This window comes from Schistocerca piceifrons, chromosome 6 (genome assembly GCF_021461385.2).
Source record: "Schistocerca piceifrons isolate TAMUIC-IGC-003096 chromosome 6, iqSchPice1.1, whole genome shotgun sequence".
NCBI lineage: Eukaryota > Metazoa > Arthropoda > Insecta > Orthoptera > Acrididae > Schistocerca > Schistocerca piceifrons.
Genome location: NC_060143.1, coordinates 74,770,618 through 74,788,538, shown reverse-complemented (window position 1 = coordinate 74,788,538; position 17,921 = coordinate 74,770,618). Strand labels below are relative to the sequence as shown.

At 44.6% G+C, this 17,921-nt stretch overlaps 1 pseudogene; it reads right to left on the bottom strand.

Moving 5' to 3' along the window:
• Nucleotides 1–975: 975 nt before the first annotated feature.
• On the bottom strand, nucleotides 976–1,094 carry LOC124804011 (annotated as a pseudogene).
• Nucleotides 1,095–17,921: the final 16,827 nt, after the last annotated feature.

Sequence of the window (17,921 nt, the reverse complement as noted above, 5' to 3'; positions counted from 1 at the left end):
GATGGGTTATAGTAGCTTGCCAGATATGAAGAGACTAGCGTGGTATACATTAGCGAGGCGAGCTGTGGGGCAGGACAACAATTTTTACTCACAAGACTTTTTTTGAAAAGACACCAGTGGAAGACGTGGAAAGGAGAAATTGGCGTGCTAACAACGGATCCACCAACGCTGGCCGTGGCCACACGACGGGCGCAGACGACAGCAGCTACGGGACGGGCGCGGGTAGAGCTAGGGGCCGAGCTAATGTATTCGCGGCCCGGCCGACGCCCCTCGGTAGAACTGCGGAGAGCCGTGACCAGCCTAACTGGAATTAGTGAGGCGACGCCCGTGGAATGCGCATTAAGCCGGCAGGGGAGGGGAGCCAAGCACGCACATGCGCGCACGCAGGCGCACGCACACGCCCCTGTCCGCCTCCGCACGCGGATTTTTCCCGTCCACACGTCATTCTCCGCGAGTGCCAACAGCGATCACTGGTACTGCCGAGCTGGCAGTTCAAGGCGCCGGCGAACCGGCCCACGCTCAAAGGTACCGTGTACCACTAAGCAAACGGGACGGGTTCCAATCGTCCGCTACAACTCCCAGTGATGGTTGTCTGTTGTGTTCCGGTAGACAAATTTCCAAAGTCACTGAGACAGAGAGGTCATGAATCTGGCCTCGCCGAAGAACAGGCATAAAAATTAATATTATTACTTTTTATGGATGGAACGTAGACAAATTTCATTCACTTCCACTGATACGCACAAAAAAAAAAAAAAAAAAAAAAGGAAAACACCGTCCGAAAAGGCTTTCAAGGTCCAATGTTACCGACTGGCCACCGTATGATCCTCAGCCCTTAGGCGTCGCTGGATGCGGATACTGAGGGGCATGTGCTCAGCACGCCTCTCTCCAGGCCGTGTCAGTTTCCGTGACCGGTAACGACAATTCTCAGTCAAGTAGCTCTTCAATTGGTCTCACAATGGCTGAGTGCAGCCCACTTGCCAACAGCACTTGGCAGACCCAGACCGTGACCCATCCAAGTGCTAGCCAAGCCCGACAGCGCTTAACTTCGGTGATCCGAGGGGAACTGGTGTTACCACTCCGGCAAGGCTGCTGGCCCACTAATATGCTGCCAGACAATAATACCGAAGCACCCAGAAGTGGAGGAGGTCTCAACATGAAATTTCACCGGTTGAGACAGTCGTCGTCATCATCATCTCGGACAGTTTCCAGCCTCTGAACTGGTCTGTATGGAACATAGGCCTCTCCATTTTCTTTTGTCTTGCCACCATGTCTCCGTCTTCGCCTTGATCCAGTCTTCTCCTTTTTTCTGGACGCATTCCTCTACTCCTTTTAGCCATCTGTCTCTCGGTCTTCCTCTTGGTCTCTTTCCTTCTAGTTTCATCTCATGTATCCTCCTGGGTATCCGATTCTCCTCCATTCTCTTAACGTGTCCATACCATCTCAGCCTTGATTTCTCTGTCTCCTCCTGTAATGGTTCTACCTTCATTAACTCTCTGATCCTCTCATTTCTTAACCTGTCTATCTTTGTCACTCCAATACTGTTTCTGAAGAATGTCATCTCACTAGCTTGTACTTTGTTTTTCTCTCTTCCTTTCATAACCCAGGTTTCTGATGCATATGTCAGTATCGGGACACAGCATGACTGGTATATAACCTTTTTACTGATTTGGGGTACATCCTTGGTCCATATCAGTCTTCTGACACTATTCCGAAATGCTTTTGCTTTTCTCTTCCGCTCGTTTATTTCTCTGTCGTTTTTCCATCTTCGTGTATCATGCTTTCTAGGTACTTGAAACTCTCCACTCTCTCCTCTTGAAAGAGTATGTGATATTATTTCACTGATGTGTGTACTGATTAGGATGGAAATCCTGCCATAAAACTGGTGTACCATCTTCTGCAAGCTGGTCCACAACTGTTCCAACTGGTCTTTGACATTCCAGATACATGCACTGATACGTAGTTGACGATCCAGCTGATCCCACATATTGTACATTCTACTGGGGAGAACTCTGGGGATCTTGCTGGCCACAGGATAGCTCAACATCACGTAGATATGAAACTTCCCGGCAGATTAAAACTGTGTGCCCGACCGAGACTCGAACTCGGGACCTTTGCCTTTCGCGGGCAAGTGCTCTACCAACTGAGCTACCGAAGCACGACTCACGCCCGCTACTCACAGCTTTACTTCTGCCAGTATCTCGTCTCCTACCTTCATATCAGCGCACACTCCGCTGCAGAGTGAAAATCTCATTCTGGAAACATCCCCCAGGCTGTGGCTAAGCCATGTCTCTGCTATATCCTTTCTTTCAGGAGTGCTAGTTCTGCAAGGTTCGCAGGAGAGCTTCTGTAAAGTTTGGAAGGTAGGAGACGAGATACTGGCAGAAGTAAAGCTGTGAGTACCGGGCGGGAGTCGTGCTTCGGTAGCTCAGTTGGTAGAGCACTTGCCCGCGAAAGGCAAAGGTCCCGAGTTCGAGTCTCGGTCGGGCACACAGTTTTAATCTGCCAGGAAGTTTCATATCAGCGCACACTCCGCTGCAGAGTGAAAATCTCATTCTGATCACGTAGATAGTTTATAGAGACGCATACCATGTGTGGACACGCATTTTACTGTTGACAGATAGCATCATGATACTGTCACATGCGAGGAAACACATGAAGTAGCAAGATAGCTGTTACGTACCAGTGTGCCACCAGACTTCCCTTAATCATTGCCATCCTTGATATAAAGTCACACGTGATGGCTCCCCATACCATGATACCACAATTAACTTTGATGTACCTGTCCGAAACACTGTAAGAAAGGAACCTATTCCCAGGTCGCCATCATACTCCGGATGATGGTCACCAAGAGCAGTGCAGAAACGCAATTCGTGGCGTATCTCAGTGTGGCGTCTTTCATAAAGAGTCCATGCTTCCTGGTCACGGCAGCACACCAAATGTAGCAAATAGGGTTGTGGTGTTAACAGTAGCCTACGCGCTGGATGGTGATTCCCCACTGAGGCTGCTGCCAGTCAATGACCCGTACTGTAGGACACAAAATTTTGATGAGAGTCCATTGCTCGCTCTCGGATGGCAGACAAAGATGTGGAAGGTGGTACAACGAGCTTCGTGCACAGTACTGTGATCCTCTCTTAAGGTGTTCGAGAGGAATCTCGGTGACAAGTATGCCTGCACTCACTTTCCCATACAGTCCAACATCGGGCCACTGTCATATGTGAGTGCCTCACAAATCTGGATAATGCAGGATTCGACCAGCCGGCCAAAGGGGGACACGAAACGAGGCTCCTTTCTAACTCTGTCACGTGCTGATAACGCTGTCTCATATCAGTACATTCGGTGTCCTTGATAGTGCTCACTCAACATCTGATGATTTTTCTGCCCTTACATACGCTATCAGAATTGCCATCAACACTAATCACGAACAACGCTAGTACACTTTGCTGGCCATTCTACCTGTCACATTGAATTGCAATCCTAATCATTTATGTAGCCGTGGATGGTGAATATATGCACAATGTCACGTTGACATCCGATTATTTCTTCTAGGTGCTAAACTTTTAGTCTCAGGAAATGTATTTCTGCATTACAAACCGGCTCTTGGACTATTAGCGAATCATCAGTTAATAGCTGTCTAGCTTCAGCAGGGACACGTCATCGACATTCACATTCTGCAAACCACTGTCAAGTGCAGGGCAGAGGGTACTTTCTACAGTACCATGTATTATGGTTTCTTTCTGTTCCATTAGAGGTGGAGCGCTGGAAGAATAACTGTTTAAATCCTCTGTGCGCACTGTAGCTAGTTAATCTTGTCTTCACATTCATAGGGGAGCAATAAGCACTGAGCTGTAATGTATTCGTGGATTCTTCACTTCATGTTGATGCTTGAAAATTTTGTGTGTAGGCTTTCATGTGATAGCTGACGTCTACCTGCAAGTATATGTCAGTTCAGCTTTTTGAGCGTTTGCATGACGCTCTTCCGTTTGTCAAACAAAGTAGTCACCATTGCCGCTGTCCTACTTTGTATACATTAATTAGTGCGGATTGATACACTTGACATATATTGTAGAATATGTCACAGGAGGATTTTGTAAGCTTCCTTTGTGGACTTACTGCATTTCCCCAGCACACTACCAATGAAACACAGTCCACTTGCTTTAGCTATGAATCAGTATATGTGGTAGGTTCCATACCATACCTTCACAATTTGTTGCAGTCACACATTTTCTTGAGTTTAATGATTCCAGTTGCCACTCCTTGAAACTGTAGTCGCAGGATGCTATCTTTTACTTTCCTTTTTTATGTGCACAGTTGTACAATTCTGAACTATTAAAGCTATCTGCCAGTCTTTTCACCTAATGGAAATCGCATCATTATCTGTACATTTTGCAGCTTTTTCTTATACTACTTCATTGTAGGTAACTGCATCATCCGCCAACTCTCTGACATTATTGTTAGTATTGTCTGTCAAGTTGCTATATAGTAGAGAGCGGGTTCCTGGGCGTGGAAACTGTCGGTAATAACGCACTGGCGCAATGAAGCGAAATTATTTTGTTTGACTAGAGATCAGTGTTGGTCTTCACAGAAAACAATAAAATTTGCAAAAATTACACACGATGCTTAACACAAATGCCCAAAGATAAAAATCACATGCTCCAAAGGTACTAAAAGAACTTATAAACATGCATTAATGCACCCAGTCACTAACCTCTGTCACTGACAAGTCTTCACGAGCACATCACCTGCTAAAAAATAATGCAATTTTTGAATTTTTCCAGGACATTAAGCTGTTCATAGAGCATGGTTAATAGAGATTAGCCGTATATACAAGAAAATCATTCAGAATCCTGAATGGAAATTTCTAAATGCATAAAACTATTAACATTATAGACATCAGACTTGAAAAACTACAGTCACAACTTCGACTAGCTTTACTTTAATTTCCACAGAACAGGCGCTTGTAGTAACTGATGTTGATACCTTCAATACAGAGTAGCACATAATCTAGTATGAACTTACATGGGTAGATATACATATATACAGATACACTGCTTAAACCCAGTGGCAGTTAACGATGATAGAACCCTTGTGATGCTACTGTCACTTCGTTAGTCCGTTCGTAATCAGGCATAATCTTAATCTGACCGTGAGTCATTAGACTGAAATGGTAACGATCGCGTACAGTAGCTGCTCGATGATTACTGTTACATAATGAATTTCACAACTTTATGGTGCAAGCGAGCTGTCATACATGAAACAATTTATTGGAATCTTAATGTGAAGAGAGGAGGATTTGCTAATTGTACTGAAAGTTCATTTCTACATTTGAAACGACTGGTGGTTTGGAACAAACACGGCAAATAGGACACACTAGTTGAAGTAATTTAGTAGGTATGAATCTACACTCCTGGAAATTGAAATAAGAACACCGTGAATTCATTGTCCCAGGAAGGGGAAACTTTATTGACACATTCCTGGGGTCAGATACATCACATGATCACACTGACAGAACCACAGGCACATACACACAGGCAACAGATCATGCACAATGTCGGCACTAGTACAGTGTATATCCACCTTTCGCAGCAATGCAGGCTGCTATTCTCCCATGGAGACGATCGTAGAGATGCTGGATGTAGTCCTGTGGAACGGCTTGCCATGCCATTTCCACCTGGCGCCTCAGTTGGACCAGCGTTCGTGCTGGACGTGCAGACCGCGTGAGACGACGCTTCATCCAGTCCCAAACATGCTCAATGGGGGACAGATCCGGAGATCTTGCTGGCCAGGGTAGTTGACTTACACCTTCTAGAGCACGTTGGGTGGCACGGGATACATGCGGACGTGCATCGTCCTGTTGGAACAGCAAGTTCCCTTGCTGGTCTAGGAATGGTAGAACGATGGGTTCGATGACGGTTTGGATGTACCGTGCACTATTCAGTGTCCCCTCGACGATCACCAGTGGTGTACGGCCAGTGTAGGAGATCGCTCCCCACACCATGATGCCGGGTGTTGGCCCTGTGTGCCTCGGTCGTATGCAGTCCTGATTGTGGCGCTCACCTGCACGGCGCCAAACACGCATACGACCATCATTGGCACCAAGGCAGAAGCGACTCTCATTGCTGAAGACGACACGTCTCCATTCGTCCCTCCATTCACGCCTGTCGCGACACCACTGGAGGCGGGCTGCACGATGTTGGGGCGTGAGCGGAAGACGGCCTAACGGTGTGCGGGACCGTAGCCCAGCTTCATGGAGACGGTTCCGAATGGTCCTCGCCGATACCCCAGGAGCAACAGTGTCCCTAATTTGCTGGGAAGTGGCGGTGCGGTCCCCTACGGCACTGCATAGGATCCTACGGTCTTGGCGTGCATCCGTGCGTCGCTGCGGTCCGGTCCCAGGTCGACGGGCACGTGCACCTTCCGCCGACCACTGGCGACAACATCGATGTACTGTGGAGACCTCACGCCCCACGTGTTGAGCAATTCGGCGGTACGTCCACCCGACCTCCCGCATGCCCACTATACGCCCTCGCTCAAAGTCCGTCAACTGCACATACGGTTCACGTCCAAGCTGTCGCGGCATGCTACCAGTGTTAAAGACTGCGATGGAGCTCCGTATGCCACGGCAAACTGGCTGACACTGACGGCGGCGGTGCACAAATGCTGCGCAGCTAGCGCCATTCGACGGCCAACACCGCGGTTCCTGGTGTGTCCGCTGTGCCGTGCGTGTGATCATTGCTTGTACAGCCCTCTCGCAGTGTCCGGAGCAAGTATGGTGGGTATGACACACCGGTGTCAATGTGTTCTTTTTTCCATTTCCAGGAGTGTATATTTACACACGACGTAATCATTTAACACACGCAATAACAAAGTATATTTTCTAACACACATCCAGTAAACAAACATACAACATTCCTGCATTGACCAGAAGCCACAATGCACACTGCGGTAGAGGTTCATTGAAATGTTACAGTGAGAAACATTTAATTTTACAAATTAAAACTGCAATAATTCGCTTTACAGCAATTAATGTGAGAAAATATCTAACTGAATGTTTTATAGAAATGTGTCTATGTTTAATGAATGTTTAATTTCGTCACACGCAATGAAAGTAACGCTTTCACTACACTTTGTTCACCACAGTGGATCTGCTGACTCGTAATGGATTAGGTTCTTTATCTTCTGAAATCAGCTTTGTTGCATCTTTCAGAGCACGTTGTAACTTTGCTACAGCAAGTTCGTGAGTAACTTATACGAATCCACTGCATTTGTTGATTATTAATACATTAATTCTAGCTTATACCAGTTTTTACTTTTGTAACTGTGAAACACAAAATACTCTAAATATTTGAAACATAGGATCGAGATACACTTGCTACTTACGTAATGAAACACGTAAGGCCAGTTGCTGTGATTAAGCAAATAATTATTCAAATAGAAACACAACACATGAGAAAGCTTGAGCTCACAAAACGATTTTGTGTAATAGTTGACTGTGAACGAGTTCCACAGTGACTCAGTGAGCGGTTTCACACGTCTGTTGCAGCAAATGAAATATTTGGCTCCATTCGAGAGCCCATATTCCATGTAAGCTACTGTTCCCTTTTTGTAGCTAGGCAGCCAATAGCCACAAAACAAGCTGCGATGTCCAGTTAATTATCATATAAGTTGGCAATATTACTTACAGAAGTATTGTCAATAAATTCTGTATCGACGACGTACAGCCGTCATATTGTCCAAGACTGAGAAGTAGGATTTTAAATACATCTAGAGGCTGAGGCCATGTTTGTTCACGAACGAGTGCACTGCACGTCACCTCAAAAATTAAGGCTCAGAAAAAAATTCTCTTTAAAAAGTGGTGATAGTAACCTGTTCTTCGTCCATAGATAATTCCGCTAACTGAAGTAATTGCTGTTTATCGCAACAGCCGTTACTCACTCGTTATCTACACTAGTATTTTTAAAATTATATTTACTTACTTATTTCATACCAATATTATTTAAGTGTTACATATTTTAATTATAAGTAAAGATAATAAAGTAGTCACTTATAAACAAATTTTGCCGCTAGGAGGTTCCCGCTTACAGTATTATACTGTTCCAGTATGCAGGTTGGTGCATAAGTTCGTAGCGTTTTTATTTTGCATGTTGGTATTCCGATTTATCGATTTCAATTTTTTTTTGTAGTTCATTGTTGCTATTTACGTTTACATATTGTCATTTTGTCATTTGGAGATAGTGAGTGCAGATTTGGACGCTACAAAATGGAATTCCAAGTGGAAAAATCCGAATATTTCCGACATGTTCTTCTGTACGAGTTCAGTAGAGGGGAGGGAGGCATGAACGTTTGACCCGTGTGTGAGGATAATGCCACTGGGCAGAGCATGGCAAGAAAGTGGTTTTCTGGTTTTAGGGAAGATCGTTTTCACATTATTGATTCTCTAAGTTCAGGAAGACTTTCTTGGTTTGATGAAGATCCATTAAACGCATTAATCCACAATGAACCCCGCCAGTGTACTCGAAACCTGGCAGATGTGAAGAGCTGTGATCATTCCACCATCGCGCGACATTTGCGTGCACTGCAAAAAGTTCAAAAATCTCGTATATAGAATCAGCACACTATAAGCCAAAATCACAAAAACAAACAGGTGGCCATATGTGCATTTCTACTTGTTCGTCATTAATTGGCTAGTGAGCAACACCAACCATTCGTATCCTGTAGAGGTGGGGTCTTGGGGTCTTAACGCCAAAAAAAAAAAAAAAAAAAAAAAAAAAAAAAAAAAAAAAAGGAAAGAAAGAAAGAAAGGAATGTCTGAGCCCAAACAAAGCAGCAGCTTCACGTACAAAGATGTGCGTGCATCCACAAAAGATAATGTTATGCATTTGGAAGAAAAGCGACGGTGTGGCGTAAAACGAATTGCTTCCCCGAGCCCTAACCTTTACTGCTGACACATATTGTCAACAACTGAGACGTCTTGCAGAAGCAGTCCAAGAACAATGACCAGGGAGCTTGCGTGAAGTCATGCTACTCCACGATAACGCCCACCCGCATGGTGCTAGACTGGCAAAGAACACATTACAGGAGTTGGGCCGTGAAGTCATTCCGCACCCACCTTGTTAATCTGATCTTGTGCCCTCAAATTTTCACCTCTTCCGCCCTCCATCGATCAAGCTTCATGGAACTTCCTTTCCGGATGAAAATGCTCTGCCAGCCATTGTGACCGAGCGGTTCTAGGCGCTTCAGTCCACGCTGCTGCTATGGACGCAGGTTCGAATTCTGCCTCGGGCATGGATGTGTGTGATGTCCTTAGGTTAGTTAGGTTTAAGTAGTTCTAAGTCTAGTAGACTGATGACCTCAGATGTTAAGTCCCATAGTGCTCAGAGCCATTTGAAAATGGTCTCTGAACATGGTTCGATGAGTTCTTCGACCCAAAACCGCGTGATTTATACAGTCGCGGAAGCGAAAAGTTACTCCAAGGTGGCAGACTGCTGTAAACAGTGAAGCAGAATATATGATTGACGACTAAAGCCTGTGTTATGTGTATCCGTTGTCTTTATTAAACTTATGGAAGAACGCTGCGAACTTACGCACCAACCCAACACAAAACTAATAGCCATACTGGCCTCTGCATCGAAACAGATGCAAGTGCTACTGATACTTGCAGCCAGTGCAAAAAAATGGAAATTGGTCTCTAAAAATTTTCGCAGCTATTATGACGTACGTCATTACACCAAGGATATAATAACTTGTGCACCTTATCTCCGCAAAACCAATCGCAACTTAAGCCGCAATATTTAAAAAAAAATTATAACCATTATAATGGACAATGCAACCAAAGGCAGACAGCACTGCAGCGACGCTGAAAGAGCAAAGGAAACTTGGTAAGTTAAATAAAAAAAGTTAGCTATAGTGAGCCTTGCAAGGACCACCCGTGGAGAAACACAAGTCCCTTTGCTGTGATAGACAGTGCAGTTGAAAGTGTTCTGTTTTGAAACGTTTCTCGCCGGATCAGATTTTCTACAGTGCTTCCCTTGCAGATCAGTGATCAAAGTAGACAACTGCTAACGTTTTACGCACTGATGCCATAGATGTGCCTCTAGCCCAGCACGTAGGGCTATAGCACGTTCAGACTGTGGTCTCTTCAAATGCAGTATCGCGAGTGCGTTTTGTGCAATGTGCCGGGAGGTGAAAGCATAGAAGTCGTGTGCCTCAAGTTGACGGAAGACAAACAATGACACCAGGTTTCCGATACAACACAAAGGAAAACATTGTAGTGTCTCCACTGCAGCACTTGCATAGAGGTTGCTAACATTTTTGCAGCTAGCTAGGCTTAGAGACACTAAAGAAGGAACACACACTGAGACGAGAGTGTGCAAGCTGCGTGGGGCATGCCACGTCCTCTAGTGTAACGCGATAGCACCCGTTGCTAGGTTACTGCGTGCTGGGATACAATAGAGCGAAGACTTCTGTCAGTAGTTGGCTCGCGAGCCGATAAACGGAGGATCACTAATATACAACAAGAACCCGAAGGTTCCCAACGCTCTTGCCTGAGACGAGCCTAAAGTTACTTTTGCTGTTGACGACCGCCCATCTAAAACAATACGCTGCAGCCTCCCTATCAATAAATGCGCAGTTCAGTCGCAAATTTTGTTTAGTAACTTTAATGACCTATATCATGATAGTTTTGTTGATAAGTGTTTGTGTGACACAGAATCAAATGCTTTTCAAATGCCAAGTAATTTTAGCTGATCACCTCGATCCATGGCCTCCAGGATGGTTTTCGCATGAGCGATGATTTTGGAGCAAATGCTGGTTGGCATGCAGGATGTCACTCTGCTTAGGATATCTAAGTATCTTGGCACTCAGAACATGCTCTAAGATTCTACAATAGATAGCTGTCAGTAATAGTGGACGATAGACGTCACCTGTGTTCAGATAACAACTATTCAGAGCAAATTTTTGTTCAGTCGATCTGTGATATTTTATGGTTAGCAAAGGTGCTAAGTCAACTGCAGGAGACCTAACGTCAAAAGCCGAAGAGTTTAACAACTAAACAATATACACTCCTGGAAATTGAAATAAGAACACCGTGAATTCATTGTCCCAGGAAGGGGAAACTTTATTGACACATTCCTGGGGTCAGATGCATCACATGATCACACTGACAGAACCACAGGCACATAGACACAGGCAACATAGCATGCTCAATGTCAGCACTAGTACAGTGTATATCCACCTTTCGCAGCAATGCAGGCTGCTATTCTCCCATGGAGACGATCGTAGAGATGCTGGATGTAGTCCTGTGGAACGGCTTGCCATGCCATTTCCACCTGGCGCCTCAGTTGGACCAGCGTTCGTGCTGGACGTGCAGACCGCGTGAGACGACGCTTCATCCAGTCCCAAACATGCTCAATGGGGGACAGATCCGGAGATCTTGCTGGCCAGGGTAGTTGACTTACACCTTCTATAGCACGTTGGGTGGCACGGGATACATGCGGACGTGCATTGTCCTGTTGGAACAGCAAGTTCCCTTGCCGGTCTAGGAATGGTAGAACGATGGGTTCGATGACGGTTTGGATGTACCGTGCACTATTCAGTGTCCCCTCGACGATCACCAGTGGTGTACGGCCAGTGTAGGAGATCGCTCCCCACACCATGATGCCGGGTGTTGGCCCTGTGTGCCTCGGTCGTATGCAGTCCTGATTGTGGCGCTCACCTGCACGGCGCCAAACACGCATACGACCATCATTGGCACCAAGGCAGAAGCGACTCTCATCGCTGAAGACGATACGTCTCCATTCGTCCCTCCATTCACGCCTGTCGCGACACCACTGGAGGCGGGCTGCACGATGTTGGGGCGTGAGCGGAAGACGCCCTAACGGTGTGCGGGACCGTAGCCCAGCTTCATGGAGACGGTTGCGAACGGTCCTCGCCGATACCCCAGGAGCAACAGTGTCCCTAATTTGCTGGGAAGTGGCGGTGCGGTCCCCTACGGCACTGCGTAGGATCCTACGGTCTTGGCGTGCATCCGTGCGTCGCTGCGGTCCGGTCCCAGGTCGACGGGCACGTGCACCTTCCGCCGACCACTGGCGACAACATCGATGTACTGTGGAGACCTCACGCCCCACGTGTTGAGCAATTCGGCGGTACGTCCACCCGGCCTCCCGCGTGCCCACTATACGCCCTCGCTCAAAGTCCGTCAACTGCACATACGGTTCACGTCCACGCTGTCGCGGCATGCTACCAGTGTTAAAGACTGCGATGGAGTTCCGTATGCCACGGCAAACTGGCTGACACTGACGGCGGCGGTGCACAAATGCTGCGCAGCTAGCGCCATTCGACGGCCAACACCGCGGTTCCTGGTGTGTCCGCTGTGCCGTGCGTGTGATCATTGCTTGTACAGCCCTCTGGCAGTGTCCGGAGCAAGTATGGTGGGTCTGACACACCGGTGTCAATGTGTTCTTTTTTCCATTTCCAGGAGTGTATTTCGTCATGATATTTCGCTGGAAATGTCAAACCGAGCTCTTATAACTCGTGTCAAATGACAAATATATTACAAGCACTTAGTGAGTTTTACTTAAAATAGAGACGTACAACTATGTAGAAAAACCAACTGGAATTGTATGAATTACATTGTAGCTAATGGCGATTGCACAAAAGACACATTAGAACAGCATTATTTACTTGGGAAAAACCTTTGTGCGAAGAAACCTCACATTTGAGAATTATGGAAAAGTTATCACGATTTAGTACACTGTCGAGTGGGTCCTACCAGGAAATAAATGCCTTTGTATGCCTAAGTCACAACGAGACATTTCGACCTTTAATCTGAACTATACCTTCTGAAAGCTGAGCACGATCTACGATGATGTACCAATGGCAGTAACAAGCACATTTTTAAAAATATTTACAACGTAGTACTAAGTCAAGTTTACAACTTTAACTGAGCTCAAAGGAGGCATAAACGTGCTTCATGGAAGCATTACACTCGAATCGGGAAAACTGCGAGATTGCGACAGCAGAATTCTTCTTGTCTTCTGATTCACAACTACACGAATTAATATTCTGAAGCCCCTAAAATAAAGACTAAATTAGTCCCAGAATCATTTCTCATAAAAAATTTCGATAAATTAGGCCTCTAAAGTCCCTCATGGAGAACTAATTACTATCACTTTCATTGCAAGACAGGCAACTTCCCTCGCCAATAGACAATGAAAATCGCAGATGTTAATCTCGTTGTACAAACAATGAAACATGCTCAAAAGCAATTGTGCATCACATATACAACATAATATTTCACTATTTGGCACAGCTTGGTGGTGCAATGAGCTGTAACGGTGTGTTATTTGACAGCTAGCAATAAACATCAAAACTTTTTTAGATATAGGTGGCTGCTGTGAATCAGTTTTAAATGTGAGAAGTTCCTTAGTCATCGATAATAAGTGGGACTGATTTGGTACAGTTTTCTATGTTATCATTCTGCCACTAACATTGAGATGGTTATCAGTCACACAGTGTAATATTCAGTACCCAATGTACAACATCACAACAGCCACAGCTGCGACAACAGCACACGCACAAATCGCCTAGTATATGTTTTCCTAAATGTTTTAACCAGTCATGTGTACACACGGCTAGCTGTAAATGTAGTATGAAAGATATTACTAATCCTGATGAACTGGCATTAGAGGTCATGGATAGCATATATACTTGTAATAATCAGTAAATACACTGAAACGCCAAAGAAAAAGATGTAGGCGTACATATTCAAATACAGAGATATGTAAATAGGCAGTGTCTGGCACAGTTGTTAGATCGGTTACTGCCGCTACAATGGCAGGTTGTCAAGATTTAAGTGAGTTAGAAAGTGGTGTTACAGTCAGTGATTGGATAGAGCATCTCCGAGGCAGCGATGATATGGGGATTTTCCCGTACGACCATTTCACGAGTATACCTTGAATGTCAGGAATTCGGTAAAGCATCAAATCTCAGACATCGCTGTGGCCGGAAAAAGGTCCTGCAAGAACGGGGCCAACGACGACTGAAGAGAATCTTCAGCGCGACAGAAGTGTAACCTTCCGAAAATTGCTACAGATTTAAATGCTGGGCCATCAACAAGTGTCAGCGTGCGAAACATTGAACGAAACATCATCGAGATGGGCTTTCGGAGCCGAAGGCTCACTCGTGTACCCTTGATGACTGTACGACACAAAGGTTTACGCCTCGCCTGGGCCCCCCAACACCGTTGTTCGCCTGTTGATAACTGGAAATATATTGCCTTGTCGGACAAGTCTCATTTCAGATTGTATCGAGCTGATGGACGCGTGTGGATATGGAGATAACGTCATGAATCCATGGACCCTGCATATCAGCAGGGAACTGGTCATGCCGCTGGAGGCTTTGTAGTGGTGTGGGACATGTGCAGTTGGATTATTATGGGACCGCTGATACGTCTAGATACGACCCTGGCAAATGGTACAGACGTATGCATCCTGTCTGATCGTCCGCACCCATTCATGTCCATTGTGCATTCTGACGGACTTGGGCATTTGCAGCAGGACAATGCGATACCCCACAAGTGCAGAATGGCTCCAGGAACACTGTTCTGAGTCCAAACACTTCAGCTGGCCACCAGGCTCGCCAGACATGAAAATTATTGAGCACATCTCGGATGCCTTGCAGTATGCTGTTCAAAAGAGATCTCCACCCACTCGTACTCCTACGGATTTATGGACAGCCCTGTAGGATACATGGTGTGAATTCTCTCCAGCACTGCTTCGGTCATTAGTCGAGTCCATGCCATGTCGTGTTGCAGCACTTTTGCTTGCTCGCGGGAGTCCTACATGACATTAGGCAGGTTTACCAGTTTCTTTGGCTCTTCATTGTAGTTAACCCCTCGTGAGAAAACCGCTTAAGGTTGAGGATGTGATAACACAAGGACTGGGTGACTTATTGCAGGCTGATCTCATAGCTATGTGAGAATATTGTCTATAGAATAAAGGCTTCAAGCACATTCTAATGGTCACAGGTACATATTCCAAATTCACTTGGACTGTACCCATAAGCGTAAAGACGGGGAAGGGGGCTTTGAAGGTTTTTGAACAACTGTTGGAGACTGGAACGAATCAGTGTCCTGCCAACCTTCAAATCACCAATGGAGGCGAATTTCATAATGCACATTCCAAAGAAATAATAAAATGATACGAAATAAACCACTACGTGACACTCGCCCATTCGAAGGCTAGTATTGTTGAATGATTGAACTGGATGATCCAAAACTAGATTTGGATGCAATTTAATCTTCAATGGTCATAGAAATTGATAAACATTCTTCTTCACATCATTCATGAGTATAATCATACTACCCATCATATAATTAAGAAGAGACCTTCTAATATTTATGATAATAGGCTTCTGCGTAAATACAGAAGACAATCATATTAAGATGACAGATCCCTCCAAGCAGAAATTCAACGTATGTGACCTGGTATGTCTTTCGAAATCCAAACCTGCATTTGGGAAATTTTGCCTATCGGAATTATGAATGGAGAAATTACATCTTAAAGGATCTTAAGGGGTCATCTGTAAAGGAGACGGCTTATAAAATACTAATACGACCTATTCTTGAGTACTGCTCGAGCGTTTGGGATCCCTATCAGGTGGGATTGAGGGAGGACATAGAAGCAATTTAGAGGCGGGCTGCTAGATTTGTTACTGGTAGGTTTGATCATCACGCGAGTATTACGGAAATGCTTCAGGAACTCGGGTGGGAGTATCTGTAGGAAAGGAGGCGTTCTTTTCGTGAATCGCTACTGAGGAAATTTAGAGAACAAGCATTTGAGGCTGACTGCAGTACAATTTTACTGCCTCCAACTTATATTTCGCGGAAAGACCACAAAGATAAGGGAGATTAGGGCTCGTACAGAGGCATATAGGCATTCATTTTTCCCTCGTTCTGTTTGGGAGTGGAACAGGGAGAGAAGATGCTAGTTGTAGTACGAGGAACCCTCCGCCACGCACCGTATGGTGGATTACGGAGTATGTATGTAGATGTAGATGTAGATAGTGATGATGAAGAAACTGCAGACTTTACACAGGGAATTACAGCAAAGTTCTGAACTGGATGTGTTCCTCAAAGAGCGGGCCATAATATGTCAAGGAGCAAGGCATTAGTGAAGTGGTTCAGCTTCCATCAGAGCACAACAGTTCGGTGAAAACTGACAGTTTGCAGTATACGAATAATAGGACATGCAAACTTCAAAACCATGCAATAGTACGTCGTGAGTGTTAGGAAGGACATCTGCAGAGAAGGGGGTGGTTTCCTCGAGGAACTACCAGTTGAACTTCATAACTCTGGATACAATTTTTTTAGACCTGGAATGAAGTTGAAAAAGTGCGTGGCTCGTGGCGATAAGAGAGATAATATACTAGACAGTGCATTCAAGGAGCACATTATCACGTATGCTAAAATAGATATCGTCATATCACAGACCGTATATTAGCTGATAAAGCTAGTCAAATACGTTGAAGAAGAATGATGTCTTGCTGCATTTGTATTCAGTAATGAAATGTGTGTCAGACGTAAATTGGGTGCTGGAATACCATTCAAGCAAATTACGAATGCAACTCGTCACACAATACAGAAGAAGAAGAAAGCGATGGGTCTTTAAAAATGGTATTCCGTCAGAGGTAGCTGTGGCTAAAGGGGCCTTGAGGGAGAAAGAAGTATATAGGGTTCTGTCAATACCCAAAACGCCTCGTGAGATACTTCCATTTCTAATCTCTGCATTTGCTGGGCTGTCAGCCACTGGTTCATTAGCAAGAGGAGCCACTGCCATAAATCAAGCGGTAAAGAACGCACAAAACGCAGAGTAGCAAGTACAGGAGGCGCGAAATTTGACATTTACAAGTCAACATTCTAAATATTATTTGAAGGTCTCACAATTGTCTGATTTTAATGTATTATACACCAAAATGTTCAGGAAAGTCCAAAATACATTATGGAGTAGAAAACAGAAAATTTCAAATTTCAAAGAATTTCACGTACAATGTCCCATTAGGTCTTGTTTTGTCACTTTTCTCATGAAGTGGTTTAATAATTGTGTATTTTAATTTGTCTTTAAAAACTCCCTGTGTCAGTGAAAAATTGCATATACCGCTAAGGACGTCATTTATTAAGTTGGAACAGTTTTTTAGACTTCTGTTTGACGTACCATCAACCACACAAGAACTTCTATTTTTTAGAATTTTTAGAATGACATAAATTTCAGTGAAGTTCTATTTGCTTAAAGCCATGTGAAATGACATTTTTGATACATTCTCTAGCTTCTTCAATTGAACGATTTAATCCGAGATTTGATGCTACATTTACAAAGGGATTGTTAAAAATACTTGCAATTTGTGAATTGTCGATCACGCCATTGTCATTTGATTTAATTTTTATGGAATCTTTTAGCCTGACTAGCTATTGCGTCTCCCGTTTGACAATGTCCCACATGATTTTAATCTTATTGTCTGCATTATTTATTTCTGTCAGGAAATGCTTATTTCTGCAAATTTTAACCTCTTCCTTAATATACTACAGTATTTGTTGTAGAACCCAAATAATGTGCGATCTTTACTCACCTCTCTTACACGAGATTTTAGTTTCCTTAGCTGTCACGGGTTACTTGCTTGTTTTATGTATGTTTTCGAAAATTTTTTAGGAAAGCAATTTTCAGGTATTGACACAAATTTACTACGGAATAACTTGAATTTGACATTATCATATCTTTCTACATACACTACTGGTCATTAAAATTGCTACACCACGAAGATCATTGCGAATCCCTACATTTGAGCAGGATAATGCACGACCGCATGTTGCAGTTCCTGTACGGGCCTTTCTGGATACAAAAAATGTTCGACTGCTGCCCTGGCCAGCACAT